Raw genomic sequence first — 18,300 nt, 5'->3', positions numbered from 1 at the left:
GTGACCTTGCTTGCTCAGCAGTGGAAAACTTATTTGAAAGCAGCCTGGCTATGCATATTTGTTTCAGGCAGATGGCTGGCCCTTTTTTTCCTCTTGCTTTTTTCTTTCAACTTGTTTGGCGGAGAATGTTATAACCTCTTGTTCATGTTGCTTCCTGGGACTCTAGCCCAAAATGTTTGGTTTAAATTGTGTAGCCCTCCACTGGAACTGAAAACATGTACAACCAAAACTAATGTCTTCAGTTTTGCTTTTCAAAGAGACTGGCTCGGCCAGCCGACAAAATGTACTGAGAGACGTCCAGTTGCTCCTTATATGTTCTAGTTTGGGGCAGTCTACAATTTTCAGAAAGGCCTAGCCTTAGAGCTGCCTCTTTGTAGCTGGAACCATATTATTACAACTGATGCATTTGCTACCAGTGTGTACCAAGATGACATTGTATAATTATTCTATAAGAAGTCTCTACTCTACGCATGGTTCAGCCCAAAGCAGCTATAAAAACAAAAATGTCTTGAAAATATTCCCCTGTGGCTTTGTTTTTCTATCAAAAGCAGCTTTTAATCAAAGTACTTTCAAGTTTCAAACTCAAATTATTCTTTCTGCTTTCCAGAAACAGATTGGATTGGAAAGACGCCACTCTCAGCAGATACTCAGCCAGTGAGTTCTAGTCTAAAGCTATTTCAAATACACAGTGTGTTCATTTTAGATGTTTTTGAAGAAATGTGCATTTCAGTAACTGGAAAATACACTGCAAAAACAAAAAGCAAAAAAACAAAAAAACAAAAAAAAAACCCCATCACTTTTATTAGAGATGTTTGGAATATTAGAGACACAGATCAAACCAATCTCTGCAATGTTGGAAAAATCGGTGAACCAACAGCAGCAGTTACCACTGAAAGGCAATCTCTAACATACACTAAAGATGGAAAATGTTATTTCCATAACTGCTTTGCAGATAATGAAGACCACAAAAACAGTATGAGATGCGCTTTTTAAATGATGCAAAATGGGGTAGTACCAGTTATGGTAACACAAAGTTTGTCAAGACCTTCACTAATGAAGTATAAAACTTAAGACCCACACACAGGACACACACATCAGGACACATGATTTGCAAAGTCTCCTGCACTGCTGAAAAATAGCTCCTTTTTCATGGGCTCTCAGCCTGAAGAAAATACCCAGAGTGAGAAAACCAAGGCGTGGGCCAAAGTTCTCTCCATGACACACTGCTATAAAATGACCATTAGCAGTTTGATATGGAATACATTTTCTCCAAATTCAACTCAAACATTTCTACATTCCACATGCTGCTCAATGTGCATCACAGTGTGTTCTGACATGCCATTGTGATTTTATGTATAGTTATTAGTAGAGATGGCACGATACTACTTTTTAATGTCCGATACCGATTCCGATATCATAAGTTTGTATATCTGCCAATACCGATATGAATCCGATATATTTTGTAATCAATAAAACTGTTTTTTTTTAAAATATCTTGTTGCATTTTGTGTAAGTTCATACTCAAGTTTTAAAAAACAAGAGACTGAAGCTATTCTGCTATACCTGTATGCAAAAAATACACTCCACCCAAAACATTTTATAGTTCAGCAACACTGATCAATCTAATAAATTTAAACCTACACCATCCTACTATTCTGGTATTTTAAAGAGTACTTACCTACCTAACTAATAGGGTTGCCAACTCCCAGCAAAAATATTAGGGAACCACCCCCTACCCTTAATCGATGTAATCAACTTTAATTTAATGCAAGTGTAAAACAAATGCACAGAAATCAATTATTTTTCTACAATAATTAAATAGATTCAACATCTTTCTTCAACAGAATTGCAGACTGCACAGATGGTACCTTCCCAAAGGAAAAAGTACTATAGCTTACTAGGGTGTATATTAGACTTATTAGTTACTATATACAATAATGGATTTCTATACATTTAATCAGATGACCACCTTTGTTGTAAGATTCAGATAATTATTTATTCAAAGTTTTTAAATGACCTAACAAAGAAAAATATTTCTTTGTTAGGTCATTTATGCCCAACCTGGCCCCCGACAACAACCCCCGACAACACTTTGCTAGACCCGCCCCTGCACAGTTACCAGCTGTCAGCTACGTAGAAAAGGATCCTGGTGTTATTTGTCTCTCAGAAACAGTTCATAACTTCCCTTCAACTTATTCATGTCACCTTAAAGGTAAACCTGTTTCTCCATCACCTGTTCAGCTCTGATGATTCAGTAAGGACATCTCCTGGTTTCATCTTCATGTTTCCCTCTCACCACATATCCAAACGGATATCATGACCAGCAGCTTTTACAGCTGTGGCTCCAGCAAACATCAGCTGATACTAGAAAGTAATATTAAATACATTCTAACAACAGCTGACCAAGCTTAAACGTGCTGATGTTGTTTATCCGCTGATCTACTCTTTCTAGCGCAAAGTGGGCGATAAACAAACAAGAAAGACGGGACTAGCGACAGAAAAGCCGATCAGCTGATCATTGATCAGTTTCATGTTTGAAGTAATAACGGGAGAGGAAGGGGGAGTGAATGAGAGAAGTAGATGCAACTGCACAGCAAAGACAGAATAACTCCAGCTTTGTGTCTATTTTTTAATTCTAGCTGAAGTACGGGACAAATCGCTTCCTTTTCACCTCAATATGGAACTCCGATGGCCAGTCCAGTGGTGGCTCAATATATCAGTTGTTAAGCTTAACAAATGCAAACATTCAGGGATGAACTTACACACTTGCTTTACTTCTCTGGGATAGTTTTCGCCGAGATGAAATGCAGCGGTTAGGAAGCATGTAGAAAGGCTCCAAATGCTCCAACAGCCGCTCTATCACGTGACGCATACTACTCCGATGCGCCGAGCTGCGTTGCGCCGAGCTGCGTTGCGCCGAGCTGCGTTACGCCGAGCTGCGTTACACCAAGTAGCGTGTTTTGTGAGGTGATTTTGTGATACTTCGGATCAGATTACATTTTTTTATTTCTCTCCGATATCCGATCCAGTAATTTAGGTCAGTATCAGACCGATACCGATATGTAATATCGGATCGGTCCATCTCTAGTTATTAGTCTAAATCAAAGCACTTTATTTTTATTGTTACCTTTACAGAATCACATTATCTTAAGTTGCATGTCAAATACAATAGATTATTAGATGTAATTTCACAATTTTGTTAACTAATCACAAAAATATTTGGAGCCACTAAGTTGATGGAACCTAGAAGGTAATTTTGGGTCAATAAAAAATTAGACAAGATATAGATAGATAGACAAGACATCATGCAGAGCCTATAACTTATTAGAACCATTGTAAAGCTATCGGTATAATATTCATGGCTGCTGTCGATATGTAGATTTAATAGAACATACAGTATGTAACTAAAATTTTACCAAACCGTGGCTGTGAAAGGAATTTAGTTTGCAGCACAGCACACAAATTCACACATTGCAGTGTTTATAGTTTTCTCTGGAACTATTTTCTTATGAAAGCTCTCTGTGGTCTAGTCTGTGACTTCTAGCCAAAGTGGCCAAGGAATCCTTCTCACAAATAACCCCCATGCACTACTTCTTTCTTACTGTTCATTTCATTATAAACATACAGATGACAAAGCTAATGACAAAGCAATTAAAATAGGGCCTAACATACTTTCTTAAGTATGTCTCAAGCAATTTAGCACTGGCTTCCCCACCTGAAGAACTACAGTCAAATTTCACTTTGGAGGCCCATTAAACATCTTGTGCTGTCCTGGAAATGTCTGAATGAAAAATACATCTACATTTTCTAATGAAATCTCTTCTTATTTTCTTCTGCAGTCAGCAACCCTGGTTCATGGAGAACTTCAGTGAGTACTCAGAGTTACTTCACCTGGAGTGACAAGGAGGCACAGTTCCCTTCATAAGTATGCCAAAACCTGCAATAAGAACAAAGCTATCTTAGATTTTCTCTTCCAGACTAAGTCAATGTAACAGCAAGCCTCTCATTGCTACAAATTATCCAGCTAGAAAGCCCTCTGTGGCTGGATGGGGGTGGAGAGGGACGCATGGTAGACGCTGAAAACCACATAACCACTCAGTGGAATGTATGTTTGTCTGAGCATGTTTGTTATAATTTCATGTGGCATTCAGATGGCTTCACCTAGTAGGAGATTGTCAAGTTGTGGGAAGGTGTACTTTCAATTTCCAATGTTGTAAAGTTAAACTGCAAAGTCATTACAGGCTAATAATGTCTCTTACTGCAAACCGTTTAAAAAGGAGATCAGCAATACTGATCATAACATCTGTACAAATTGAAAATAATATTTTAAAAGTCCACTGCAGAAAGGCTGAGGTTGCAATTTTATGCCGTAGCTGCATGGTGACAATGTACAGTAGTACTGTGAGAAGAAACATGATGCTTAAAAATAAATTTGCAGATTTCTGGATGATTACCAGACAGAAGAACGGCTAAAATAACAGTTTCTCTGATAGCAAAGGGGAATTCTCTGGGGGACACCAGTGTCATTTACATATTTGCTTTTGTGTGTGTAAGCGCATTTTTGTACCGATCTAGTGAACGTAGGAAATTTTACTACATAAGACAGTGCTGGTTGTGTTATGCAAAAAATCAAATCACCCACTGGGCACCACAAACAGACTGTGCAAAATATCAGTCATAGTTGCTGAGACGGTAAAGCTGACCCTTTTGCAGCTCATATTAAATGTGCATCATAATCTACTGTATAAAGGGAAAAACCATGATAAAAGGGTTGAACTCTAGACTTATCCAGTTATTGCAGGAGTCAACCTACAAGTTTACTCGATATTTACAGAGGCCATCCTATTTTCATGTTTCTTGTCAACTAAATGTGATGAATGCTTTTGCTGCTTTCAGCAGTCAACAGAGTGTTATGGCTAGTTAAGTGGAGAGGTCTGCAGTAATCTAAACATGCCTGAAGTGGCTCGCATTTCATGAGTAAAAGTCTCCTGGAGCCCTTTCTCTGCCTGACAGCAGTAAAAAGTGATAGAGGAGAGGAACTGGCTGACACTGAATGTAGAGGCTGACAATCGTAGCTTGGCAATGGCAAAAAAAAACAAACCCTACTGTACTGCTAAGTCATGTCTTTTTATTATACTTCAAGGGAAAAAAATAAAAATATGAATGCTTAGTTTATTTAGCAACAACTGACTTTTGGCTTTTTAAACTTCTAAGCCATTACAACAAATAACACACTCAAAAATAACTGAAACGATGGTGCAAAAGATGAGAAAAGACAAGAGAAACAAAGTCAAAGAAATAAGAAGAGCCAAAATAATGACAATGCTGGGAACTTGGCACATGTGCATACATGGCTTGTGCAATGAAGACGCTTGAAATCATGAATCTCTTTGGATTTAGAGCACTTAGAGTTGCTGTTTTCATAGGCCATGAATGTTTCTCATTACTGTTGTTTGTTGTGGTCAAACATAAATCTCCGTGTCATCTTTGATCCTTTGCTTAAAACTTTTATTTACAGAATTCAGTTTCGCTCTGACATTTCTACAATAGCAGCTGTTTTGATTGAGACTATTCTCATAAACAGTCTGCAATTGTAGATCAGTCTTTAGAGAGGGATGGGGTCTGGGAATTAGGCACAGTTTGAGGCGGTATACTATAAATCTTTCAAAGCATCACATACAACTGCAGATCAGCAACATTCAGCATTCTTTAAAGTTATACTAGTAAGTATTTGGTACATTTATAAAAAGCAATGTCAATGCACTGTAACAGTTTTGTTTACAGTTTTCGGTTTATTTGTGCTCTCTTTATAATTCATTACAAATCTGTTGTACATATCACATGTGTATATATATTTACCAGTTCTGTATATTTGCATTAAGGTGATTACTGTAGCATAATTGCTAATATAAAACATCACAGTTATTCCTACACCGAGAAAGATAAAGATTGGTCCAACCCTGAAAAATATAAGTGGCCAATTCCAAACAGCACCAAAAGAAAATGCAAAAGTGCCCAGAAATATCAATTCTTTCCTGTTATGCACTTGAACCTCCCCTCCAAAAAAACAACAAAAAACCAGCATGATAGTCCAAAGCCAGTGTTAGAGGTCTACTCTATCTATTGTTTGGCTGAAGGGTGCTCTTATACTACTTAATGCTGGAGTTTGTTTCTCACAGATTAGTGACTAAGCTTGCCTGCTGGCTTTTTATTGCAGCAGGTATATCCCCTCTGACATCTTAATGAGTGAGTACATACGTAGGTTTCCAGTCATAAAATCAGACGCTAGGGAAACTCCTTTTCCAACCAGCCATCAACTTTTTAAGATAAAACTTGCACTCAAATACATATAGGCATTTACTGAACCCAGCTGTGTGCTGAACTGCATCTCGATGATTAATTTTAGCTTGGTTTTTTGCAGTCGCAGGTTTTTGGATGCATGCTCATAAGTTCTTAGAAAAGAATTTGACATTACAGGACTCAACGCTGGGAATGAAACCAGTAACAACTGGGGTTCCAGCTGTGTTCTCAAATAAAGCTGAACACTTTCCTTAGCTTCGTATGTTTTTCTTATGACTGAATAATTTTTATTGTCTAAATAAAAAAGAAGAAAGCACAAAAATAAGTTATAGAGCTTTGTCTGCTAAATTAACATCATTTAAACTGTCTCAAAATATGGTCCATTTATCAAACAACTTCAGGATTTGATCAAGGAAATACAATAAACTTGTAATTGAATGACTCTTAAGGAGTTTTGTGTTGTAATTACATATTTGCAGCTCCTGCTGGCATTCTCACTAGTCTCTTTAATTATCTTTTATGCAACTTTAAACACTGCCTAATTATTATTGTCATGACTAATAAATGTAATTGTCACATGCTGTTTTATTTATTTTTACATGTAAGTCATGTTGATATATTTGCCTGTATACACTTGAGCGACCCAAAATACAAGTACATGTGAAAAAGAAGTTGAATATGAATAAAACAGTGCAAAAAATGTGGATTACAGCAGAAGTAAAGACTTGAATCTGACCTCTAAACGAGCAATTTAAGTATCAAGAATTTAAATCGGGATTTTGGCTTCCAAGTTGCACACACTGGACCGCATTTCTTTCTGCTTAGTCACATTTTGAAGGGTTGTCCAACTATAATTGTGTTAGGAAAATGTTGCAAATTAAGGATTAAATTGCTGAAATAATGCTCCCATTTTTTTCCGGGGTTCTTTTACTAATCTTACTGTTTCTGGAATCAGTTGACTGGTGTTCTTTTATTCTTGGCCTTTTTGATGAAAAAAGCTTGTCATACACATAGATAGCTAATAAAAAATATCAAATGGCAAAATGCTGCACTTTTGCCAAACACTGAATGAATTTGTGGCCAAGATACAATGTCACTGTACCTCAAAGCAAGAAGTGGCTAAAGTGCAAACCACACTGGTCTAAGCCCTTGCCTTCACCAGTGTATACTTCCACTGAGGGCTGAAGAGACAACTGTGGTTACAATTATGGAAAAACAAATGAAGTAGATTACAGAGTAGAGCACTCATATCATCCACAATGCTGAAAATATGAATGGGCCATTTTTTTCCACTGACTACATCTTCCACTGATGGCACTGTAACAATACATGGCTGGAGGAAAATAGCATAAAATTTGGTCGATGAGTAATTTTGGAAGATAGCCTTCATCAAAGTCATCCATCTTTACAGCAATAGTTTTTTTATTTATATATTTCCTCCGTCCTGATTGTTAATTATATTTAGAGAGACAGTTATAGTGGAAAAGGTAAAAGCAGTAGCGGCAGTAGCTTTCTACTTTCCACGGTCACCTCCCACAGTGTATTCATTGGGTGATTTCCAGCATAGTGGTTTGGGGTTAAAGAACTTGCCAGCTGGATGTAGCTCTGTTTCCACAGTGCTTGTAATCTGCTGAATATTGTGTGTCCATCCACAAGCTTCTTTAACAAGCCAATCAAAATTCTGTATTCTTAAAGACTGGAGTGGAAGAGTGGGGAGCAGAGGAACCATACGAGTTTTCCATCAGTTTATTAAAAGTTTATTTTTTATTTCACTTGAGCATAACTCTATATTGCTGATACAGTATTTCTTTTTTACATATTATTTAAACATCATTGCAGCCACAAAAAAATATCTGAACTTAAATAATCAACATTTACTCCTTTTTATACCCGTTTATTGCTAAATGTTTCCAATAAGGGGATGTTGCCAGTATATGAGTAAATGCTGGCATCACTTTTACAAGTAAAGCAGTGAACTAGTTAACAAAAAGCAGTCTCCTTACACAGCTAGACCCAGCATTCATTTGGATTATGTTGTGGACACAAGGTCTAAGCCTTAACCTCTGTTAGTATTTAAATGTAGTTTTTCTTTGTTGTAATGTAGGCTATTTATGTTCTAAGTTTCTTTAAACCACACAAAGTAGAGGCTGATTGGCTCAAAGAATGCGGGCAAGAAGATGATTGGACTAGAGTAATGATGTCAGCATGAAGACTGACAGCATGGGAAGATGGTTTCATGCACCCTAACACCCAGGAAAGCAGGCAGGTGAGTATTTATACATCTTGCTTCTTGAGCTTGTGCATTAGCTTCATTTCTCATAATTCAGAAATGGAACAACTGTTATTTCAAATTTTTACAAAGTAGCTCAAATAAAGCTATACTGTACTAGTTTGGTGTTGTCATGTAAGCAGGTGTTTGGCAAAAAGGGTGTGGACTGCAGGATTCAGCAAAATGGAACTAAACTCAAATTCACAACTGAAGGAAGGCATAAAAAACTAGAAGGTAAATACAAAACTAAACAATAACAGGACATAATACAAACTGAATAACTGCATAATAACACATGTACTTTTCTATTGCACTGTGTCTGCACTGCCTTGTGTCTGCATTGTTCTGTTGCTGTTGTTGTTGTTCTTACACTTTATGTAGTCCTGTGTTGATTGTCTGTTATATGTATCATCATGATCTTGGAGGAACGCTGTCTTGCTTCACTGTGTAGTGTACCACTGCACATGGTTGAAATGACAATAAAGCCACTTGACTTAACTTGACTTGGCTTGACACAGGAGACTATCAAAATAAAACAGGAAGTAACATGCACACACACTGAGCAACTTAGACACAAGAACTTGAAAAACACAGGGATGATCTCTGATGACAAGACATAGAGACGAGTCTAGGAACATACTGGACATGAAAGGGAACTAACATAAGAACCAGAAATAACAAACTCAGATGCACTAGAGAATATAAAACCTGAAACTAATTAATGCAAAACTTGAATATAAGTATTTTATAAGTTTATGAAAATGAGTAAAGAGTACAGAGCAAACTCAAACCATGACAGTGGATGTACAGTACAGATAGCTACTCTAATACAGAAACTCTTAAAACCACATGGTTCTGTATACGTACGCTCTAAACCAGTTGTAATTTAACTACTAAATGCTTTAGTAACTTTGTCTACCTCCTATTTAGTGCTTGGAAATTAGCTAGTGGAAATACCAGAATGAGCAGAAAAATGCTAAAATGTCCCAGAGCTAAGGCAAACTGCAGGTTTTAGACATGATTCTCAGTGGATTTGTTGCTACCACTGACCCCTGTCATGTACTCAGTTATATACAAAAACTCTGTTTGACTTTGAGCCACTTCAAATAAGATTTTTCATGTTTTTATTCAACACATCAACCACATCTGGCTGTCTAAGAATGCCAACTCATTGGTTTAAGAGCAGAAGGCTGCTGGGTGGACCTACAATGACATAAAAGACCATTATGAAGATATTTGAGTGATGCTGATCCAGTGCTTTTCCAGAGGAGGTATTTATACTTTGAGCAGAAGGGACAGAACAGCTGGGTGTTTGTTTGATTATTCTTATGCTATATCTGATGTCTGTCTCTGTGTAGAGGGTGGGTGAGGTGGGAGCATTCATGCTTCTGTATATTTTTTGATATAGTCCTGCACGTGGTTGCTTGCTCCCTGTGCATCCAAGTCAATCTGATAAGAAAAGCAACATGTCTGGAATCATTTAACCAGAGCGAGAACTCACTCCCACATGTGGAATCACTCCTCCCAACAGGACTGTCATTGTTTCCAAAGCCTTCTTCCACTATGATTCAGGTAGCATTTTTCCACTGTTTTCATACTTCCTACAAAAATGCAAGGATGGGATCCAAGTTGAAGATATAACTATTGTGATGACCCAGTTTGGTGAAACTGAGAAAGAAAAACATAATGCAAAGTTTTTTAGGTTAGTAGAAATTTTGATGACATGACTTAGTTAATAAGCAGATAAAACTTAAGCAACAGCTCTGCAACTGATCAACACAACAATGAATGCTGGTATTTTCTGAATTATTAGATCACTTTTCATTTTGTTACTCATAAAAAACATCCCATGACAGAACCTCTGAACACCTTATCAACCAATGCTAGATTTCCTTTGAGGATCTTTTTTTTTAGTTCAATATTTTAATGAGTCCTAAAAAGTTTTGCAATAATGTGTGAATTTGTCTAACAGTACTTTTAGTCATGGAATTGATCTTCTAGTGAGCAATTACAACTTCAGGATATGTATGTGTATCTGACTTGAAGTAAACTGCATGTGTTTATTGTAATAAATCTGTCATTCAGCACAGCATGGTACTCTCTCCATACCTACCTTAACTCTGCACATCACCCTTTTTCCTAAAAATTGGGACCAGTACACTTCTTCATTCCTCAGGCCTCCTCTCACTCTGGTTCACTGGGAACTGCCAATAACTGTCAGCAGAAATGATCCATGTTGGTAGGATGATGTCGTAGTTGGTATTAGTCTTTCTATGAATAAGAGAAATACACTATGTTCAATATTCTAATATCAGGACTTCTTTCAATCTATCCTCAGACAGTCAAAGCTCAGTAACATACTTGATTCATCTTATTCTTTTGGCTGGTCCCTTTAATGGGTTGCCACAACAAATCATCAGCTTCCATCTCACCCTACACCCAGCATCTTCCTCCGTCACACCAGCCCTCTGCATGTTCCCTTTCACTACATCCATGAATCTTCTCTGTGATCGTACACGTTTCCTCCTGCCTGGCAGCTGCATATTCAACATCTTTTGTCCAGTGTATCCACTATCCCTACTCTGCACATGTCCAAACTATCTCAGCCTTGGCTCTTCAACATTGTCTCCAAAACGCCAACCTGAGCTGTGCCTCTGCTGTACTCATTTCATTTCCTGTCCATTCTGGTTACTCCAAGTAAAAGAAACCTTAACATCTTCAGCTCTGCCACCTCCACTTCTGCCTCCGATATTTTTTCAGCATCACCATCTCCAAACCACACATCATATTCGATATTACTACTATCTTATAACCTTCTATTTTGACTCTTGTTCCTATCCTTCTGTCACAATCACCCCTGACACTCATCTCCACCCACTCTACCCTGACTACACTCTCGTTTTCATCTCTCTTTTGTGCACCTGTAGTGCTCTTTCTCTCCATGAAATCATACTGCTGCTCATTGGTTATCACCTCTTTTCCTAATATAGTTTCAACAGCTATTTTCCATATCTTTGTGGTATGGCTCATCAACTTTAGCTCCCAGTAGTTACTTCAACTGTGCACATGACCCTTGTTCTTAAAAATCGGTACCACTACACTTCTTCATTCTTCAGGCCTCCTCTCACTCTCCAAGACTGTATTAAACAATACCTTTAAAACATCCATTGCCCTCTTATAGACATTTCCATACCTCCACAGGTATGTCATCTGGACCAACTGCGTCATCTTGACAGTTCCCCCATCTTCCTCTTATTAGTTCTCTGCACTTCCTGACTCACTAACTGTCATTTCTCTCATTTTCTTTATTTATTAGCTCCTCAAAGTACTCTTTCCACCTTCTCAACACACTTTCTTCACTCATTAGCACATTTCCATCTCAATTCTTAATCACTCTAACTTCACTCTAACTTGCTGCACAAACGTTCAAGCTCAATCTCTCTCCCTAGCCAATAGATACAAGTTTTTAACATGTCCAGCCTCACATACGACTCACTATAAGCCTTTGTCTCCGACACCTCTCTCTTTGCCATATGCGTAGCCTCCCAATACTCCTATCTACATTACTCATCTTTCTGGCTATGTTTTTTCTTTTCTTAGGAGTTTCCCTCACCACTTCAGCACACTTAAATATATTACTTACTCTAAAGAAGCTTTGAAAAACAAAATCTAAATTCCTAACTTATTCAGTGTCTGATCTAATCCAGGATGATATTACACTAGACTTGCCCTCTATGAACCCCATGGATCTCTGTTCAGTAACATCATATTATATTATTAAGGTTTGTGAAAGATATGGATTTAACTTAAAACCACCTCCACTTAAAACCCAAATTTGCTTTGAAGCTTGACAACCTGATGCACCCCTTTGTGGCCCTGTGTCTGAGAGTTGCAGTTGACTCATACCAGTCAAATCCATGGCTCCCCTTGTGGTGCCATGGGCGGCTAGCCACATAGTTGCCTGTGGTGAACACCACTGCACAGGCAGCACGGGAATAGAAGCTTATTACTGGCCACCAAGTCAAGCCCTGCTCACCAAATTGATACTTTGGAACAAATATAACATAGAAAATCACATATACGCGTAAACTATGAAGCAAATGCACACCCATGTGCAACTACATTTACGGAGGGAGATGCACACGTGACACACATGCATATACACACAAAGTTAAAGGCTATACTTTCAAAGTTCCTGTTTAGGTGTAAGTGGGTGAGAAATGTGGGCACTTTGTTCAGTCTCTAAGAAAAGTTTGTGAGGAGAAAAAGCTAAAATAAGATTCGAAGATTGAGGGCTTTCTAAAGGATTGAAATGAATAAGGAAAAGGGCACTTGCACACACAAAAAAGTGATGTACATACAAAAGAATCCTCTGCTTTTATATATAGGACATATCGAAGAAATAATGCTCTGTTTTTCAGCAAGGAAAAAATAGTTTCATAGAAAGTTCTTACTGCTTTGACAAATGTGACAAGTGGACCCTTCAGCCCCTCATATTCTCAGTAAAATTGAAAACTTGATGTCACATCAGTGTCTAATAGCTGCAGCTGTTTAACATAAGTTGCTGTCACCCACATTTCCTTATATTGGGTGGTTTTGTTTGACAAGCTCTAGATGTGTGCTACACACACACTTAATAATCGTCCGGGCTTAAGTTTGGCTCCAGACATTTGGCTGAAGCTTGATCACACTCAATAAAGCAGCAAATACAACTAACTGACAGACCGCTTTTATTGCAACGTTTTATTGCGCTTCTAACAACACGGAAGTTATGATGAGTTGAAAATTGATAAGTGACTGTGAAGTTTTGCACAACAACCTCAGCCCGAAATGAGCTCTCTCATAAAAAGGTTCTGTAAAGTTTTGTGTTTTGGCTTGACCTATTGTAGTATTCATGAGGCTTTGATTGTGCCAGCATTAATTCTGGTGCTTTTAATCTTTGACACGAGAATTGCTGTGGTGGAAGAAGTATGCTATGTAGGTTTAAAGCAAAGCATTGTGAAATTCTGCATTTTGGGCCAGCAGTGTGCGCAATTTACCACCACACAAAACGTAGCTATAACTCCATTTATCTTCTCTACGGTGTCAAAAGGTTGGATTTAAATTTTCTGGTGAAATGTTTCTTTAAATATTGGTTCATAGTAATAAAATTAGGTACGGCTAGAAATGTTCAGTCTTTAAATTCAATTTCCATAATGCTGTCAGCAGGTCAACACTTATACTTTATATCCTGGATGCTCTAATAAGACCAAAAGTCTACAGCTGTTAGCTTTGAGCAGCTACATATTTGCCAATGTCAAGTCAGGCTGCTGATGTTAAGGCCTAGTTTAGCCTGATATCATTTGCTTTTTAGCACCAAGCAACAATGTACAGCTGATGATGATGGGACTGATTTATCTGGTTGTGTCATAAAATTTGACCCAACCAGAAAAACATTTGACCTGCAGAATTCCAAAGCCTTTACTCACATAATTTATAGTACATATTTTATCTTTTGTATGGGAAATATTAAAGTGAATTGTAAATTACAAAGTAACCAAAGTGAAGTGTAGCTGAAAAGTGTATATAGATCCGGTGTAAGTCCTGATCAAATACATTCCCATTAATCCTCTAGAGTTTTTTTTTTTTTTTGTTATTTATTTTCTTTTTTAGTAGCCTGTATATTTCATTTTCCACCATTTTTCAAAATGTAAGCTGGCAAAAACACACACACACACACACACACACACACACACACACACAAAAAAGCCACAAACAGAGTAAGGAGAAAGAAGAGAGAAAAGGAATAATCTCAATGTAAGTCTCCATTGTAAGTTTAAAGAGTCATTAAATCTGCTTTCCACTTCCAAGCTGCACTGATGGAGTCACGGGTGCTAGATTAGCTACTTGCCCTGCCAGTGCTTGATGAGGTGAGCTTAATTTGGAACCAAGGGGTTTTCTAATTGTGGGTTTGTTTACTGAGCAATTTAGCTCTCATTCAGCAAATCCTAAGAGAGACCCCTAGTGTTAGAAACGTCTAAGTACACTCAGACATGATGATCTCCTTTTACTGAAACTGCTCTAAGCTGAGAAAAGACTGTAAATGCACACCAAGAGACAAGTCATACAGGGTGAATCTCATTCAGCTGCAAACACTCACAAATCTGGAGCTTCTAATTTGATTTGACTGGTAGTGAATCTTTCCAGAACGCCTCATGGAAGTCCTCCAAAATTAACTTCCTGAATGATCTACACAACCTCTGTGTCTATAGCTATTCTCATACCAGAATAGTACCTATGCCAACTTTATGATGGCTCTGTGTGGAAAGATATTTGTCCCAGTTTTTAGAAAAAAAGAGAAAGAGAAATCCATGTTGAAAACAGAAAAAAAGGCATTAGAAAGCATGTATTAACAATAAGGTAGCAACCAGGTAACATGTTAGAAGTAACAAAAACTGTGGGAGCAAGATTGTGAAATATGCACAAAAGTATGTAAAAAGCACATTTCTGAGACTCAAAGTTAAACTTATGGTTGTTGGGATTTCTCTGAACTGTAGTTTATCTTGTAAAGTACTTCTCCATGACTCCAAACGTGTATGAAGATAAAAGCAAGAAAAGCAAATCAGTATAAGCAAACCATGACAAGTGGTCCTAAGTACAAACTTATACTTTTTAGAAATTCATAAGCCCAACAGTACATGCACACATCATGCACACATTGTTAGTGCCTAAATTGTTAACTTTCTGCAAACCTGTTTGAGAAAAATAGCCTTGTTACTATGTTTTTTTTTAAAAGTCCAACGGGTTTTATAATACTTTGTGTGGCAGAAGAAAAAAACCATAGTATTTCCTTAGTTTATAATGAATTTACCAGAAGCATCAAATGATCCTCAAATTTGAAAAGCTGTATATGTGGCTAACACTGAATGATAAGAAATTTAGGATATGGGCGTATTTAAATGCATACCTTAATACATTTAAATGATTGAAAACTGGTCCACAAGCAGTTTTAAACAAGTAGTTGCCTTATAATTACCTTTCTTTAACTTAACGAACTCCACTTAAACACCCAAGAGAAAATCATTGGGTTTTTACTTTAAAATACAAGCAGGATGATAAATTAAAGATATAACGTACGAAAATGAAAAAGCTAAATTTAGTGTCTTAAAAAACAGAACAGCTTCAATTTTTCTTGTCATAAATTCTCATTGCTCTGCAGTTCTTCACCATTCTTCTAAGATACATTCCCATATTTTTAAGGTTTTGATTATGATGGTGGAGAGAGCTGACATCCTTCCAAAACTTCCCGCTGGTGTTCAGTTGAGTTGCGAGTTAGTGATTGCCAAGGCCATGAAATTTTCATACTGATTAAACTTTGTTCTTTGTGGAAGCATATACATTTATTCACTTGCAGTTTTAAGTGTACCATACTCATTCAAACAGTGTTTGACGACATTACAATATGAAGCAGCGATGTGCTTTATCACTTTAATACTCCACCCTCTTTCTATCAACCTCTTCTCTCTGAAAAGGAGGGCATTGTTTGATTAATACACCATGTGTTCAGAGCACATGCGACTAAAGGAGGTGCAGTGTAGGGAAGATTAATATCTGAAGATATCCCCCACATAGGCCATTAATTATGAGTTACAAGTATTTACACTTTGAAAATATCCGGGGGTGTTCTGTGTGAAGTAGATGGTTATATAGTCACTTTTGAAGCTGAATACTCAGTTAGCACGTGGGTTAATATGGATTTAAGAGGGGAAATCTATCTATCTAGCTACGAATCTGTGTCTCTGTTCCTGTGTGATGTTTGAAAGTGATACCTTTGTGAAATATCAGACCCACACCATCTATCTGAAATCTCCCACTCCACAGTCAGTCTATCTATGCCAGTGCCTTGCACAGAGGTAATACGTTGCTACTGTTATGGCAGTGCGTACAAAAGCAGCCAGGTGAAGACAGGAACTTGGACAGATCTTGTAAACCCGGATCCAAAGTTTACAACTGAAAACAATTAAAGACTGTACATAACAAATAACCGGTGCTTGGTGTCTTTATACAAAACCTCATTAGCATTAGATCGGGTTGAGATTTACAGCCAGCTTCATGCCAGCAACACAGCCTGTGATTATTCCTCTGTAAATATGTGCCTGAGACCTACAGCACAGCATCTTTTCCTTTTAAGACTTGTTACTATTTTTTCTTGAGGGAAAGGATTGAAGTGTTTAAAAAAGATCGTTGCGGTGCTGAAATCCGCGTCCCGTGCCACAGACAGACATCTGTCCCACACATTGTTGCAAGGGCGTTCATCATGTGGTGAGCATTTAGAGGTGCTTCCTAGTTGCCAGCACCTTTTAATTCCATTTACCTAAATGTTTGCAAATATCACAGCAGTGGCACTTCGCTCTCAACCTAATTTAAATCAATTCTGCTGCCTGATAAAATTAAACTTGCAAAAAACAAATAAACAGATAACCAACAGAGAAAGAATGAAGAGATATTTGAGGATTTATTCAGCTTGATATTGCCAGTGACTTACGGCAGAATTCCAGCACATGTCTGATAAAAAAGGAAAAAAAATGAAGGTGTGATACTATGTTCTTTGATAGATGCTTGCCTTTTCTACTCCCCCACTAAGCCTCCTCACATATTTTTCTCTTCTTGCTTTAGGAGAGCAGATCATTAGAAAACAAAGGATCCTCTCTATATCTTAAAGCCTGCAGTGACATCATGGAAAAGCTTGAAAGTTAGCCAAGAGTGGAAAACACTCAAAGGGATTCCTGCAGCTCTTAGAATTCCTGGAGTTTTACCAATACTGATATATCTTAAGGGTGAATTCATTTAAAATTCTCTCTGTATCTTTCCCTGGTAAATTGTTCATAAAATCAATAACCTTGTTTCATCACAGTGTTGTATTGCCCAAGTATTGCATTTCTTAAGATGTCATTAAATACTAGACGAAAAAAATAAAAATCACAGAATTGAAGGCAAAAGAGCATTCAAGTGTTTCCCAAAAACCATGGAGCTGAAAGTCTGCACACCTGAATTCCCTGTTATTGTAGTATAAAAGGTAACAAATGTCTATTGAGGGTAAACTACAAACATTTCACAAGTGACTACAGGGAAGCTCAGGAATTTTCTTCTCAGTAAAACTGTTGCTCAGCTTATGAGCATGAAAGCAAAGCTCCGATTTCCCGCTGACTACTGCAAAAGAGGATCCTAAAATTGACTCCATCTGTAATTTTTATGGTGAACTTTCCAGTCACCGGCAGCTCGAGAGGATTAAGTTCTATTAAAATTCACTTAAAGGCATGCATTGCATAGCATACCACTGAGAAGCTTTTCATGAATAGCTGTCTCATATATGCGAATTTCTTGAAGTTTTAAAGGAGTCAGTTTGGCCACATTGGACAAAGGTGGAGGGATATATGCAAAACCATAGCATACGTGAGATCTGAACTCACTTCACCGTGATTGCTGGGTTTAACCAATCTTCCTAATCTATGCATAAAAACAAATAGGTGTCAGTAATTTATTATGCATGAAGAAGAGCACTACTCACTGTGTGAAAACAGTTTGTCCTTTGTGCATCTAGAGGAAAATAACATTTCCTCTCTAATATAAAATGTATATTATATACTAACTGAAACCCTAATACAGTTACGTAAGAGTTAAATGGCAGCTTGGAGACACATTGGATACACATTGGAGGTGTTGTGTTTAAAGGACATGAACATACAGGCAGG

The sequence above is a fragment of the Oreochromis niloticus genome, linkage group LG18, assembly GCF_001858045.2.
Source record: "Oreochromis niloticus isolate F11D_XX linkage group LG18, O_niloticus_UMD_NMBU, whole genome shotgun sequence".
Lineage (NCBI taxonomy): Eukaryota > Metazoa > Chordata > Actinopteri > Cichliformes > Cichlidae > Oreochromis > Oreochromis niloticus.
This window is presented reverse-complemented; position numbering follows the sequence as displayed.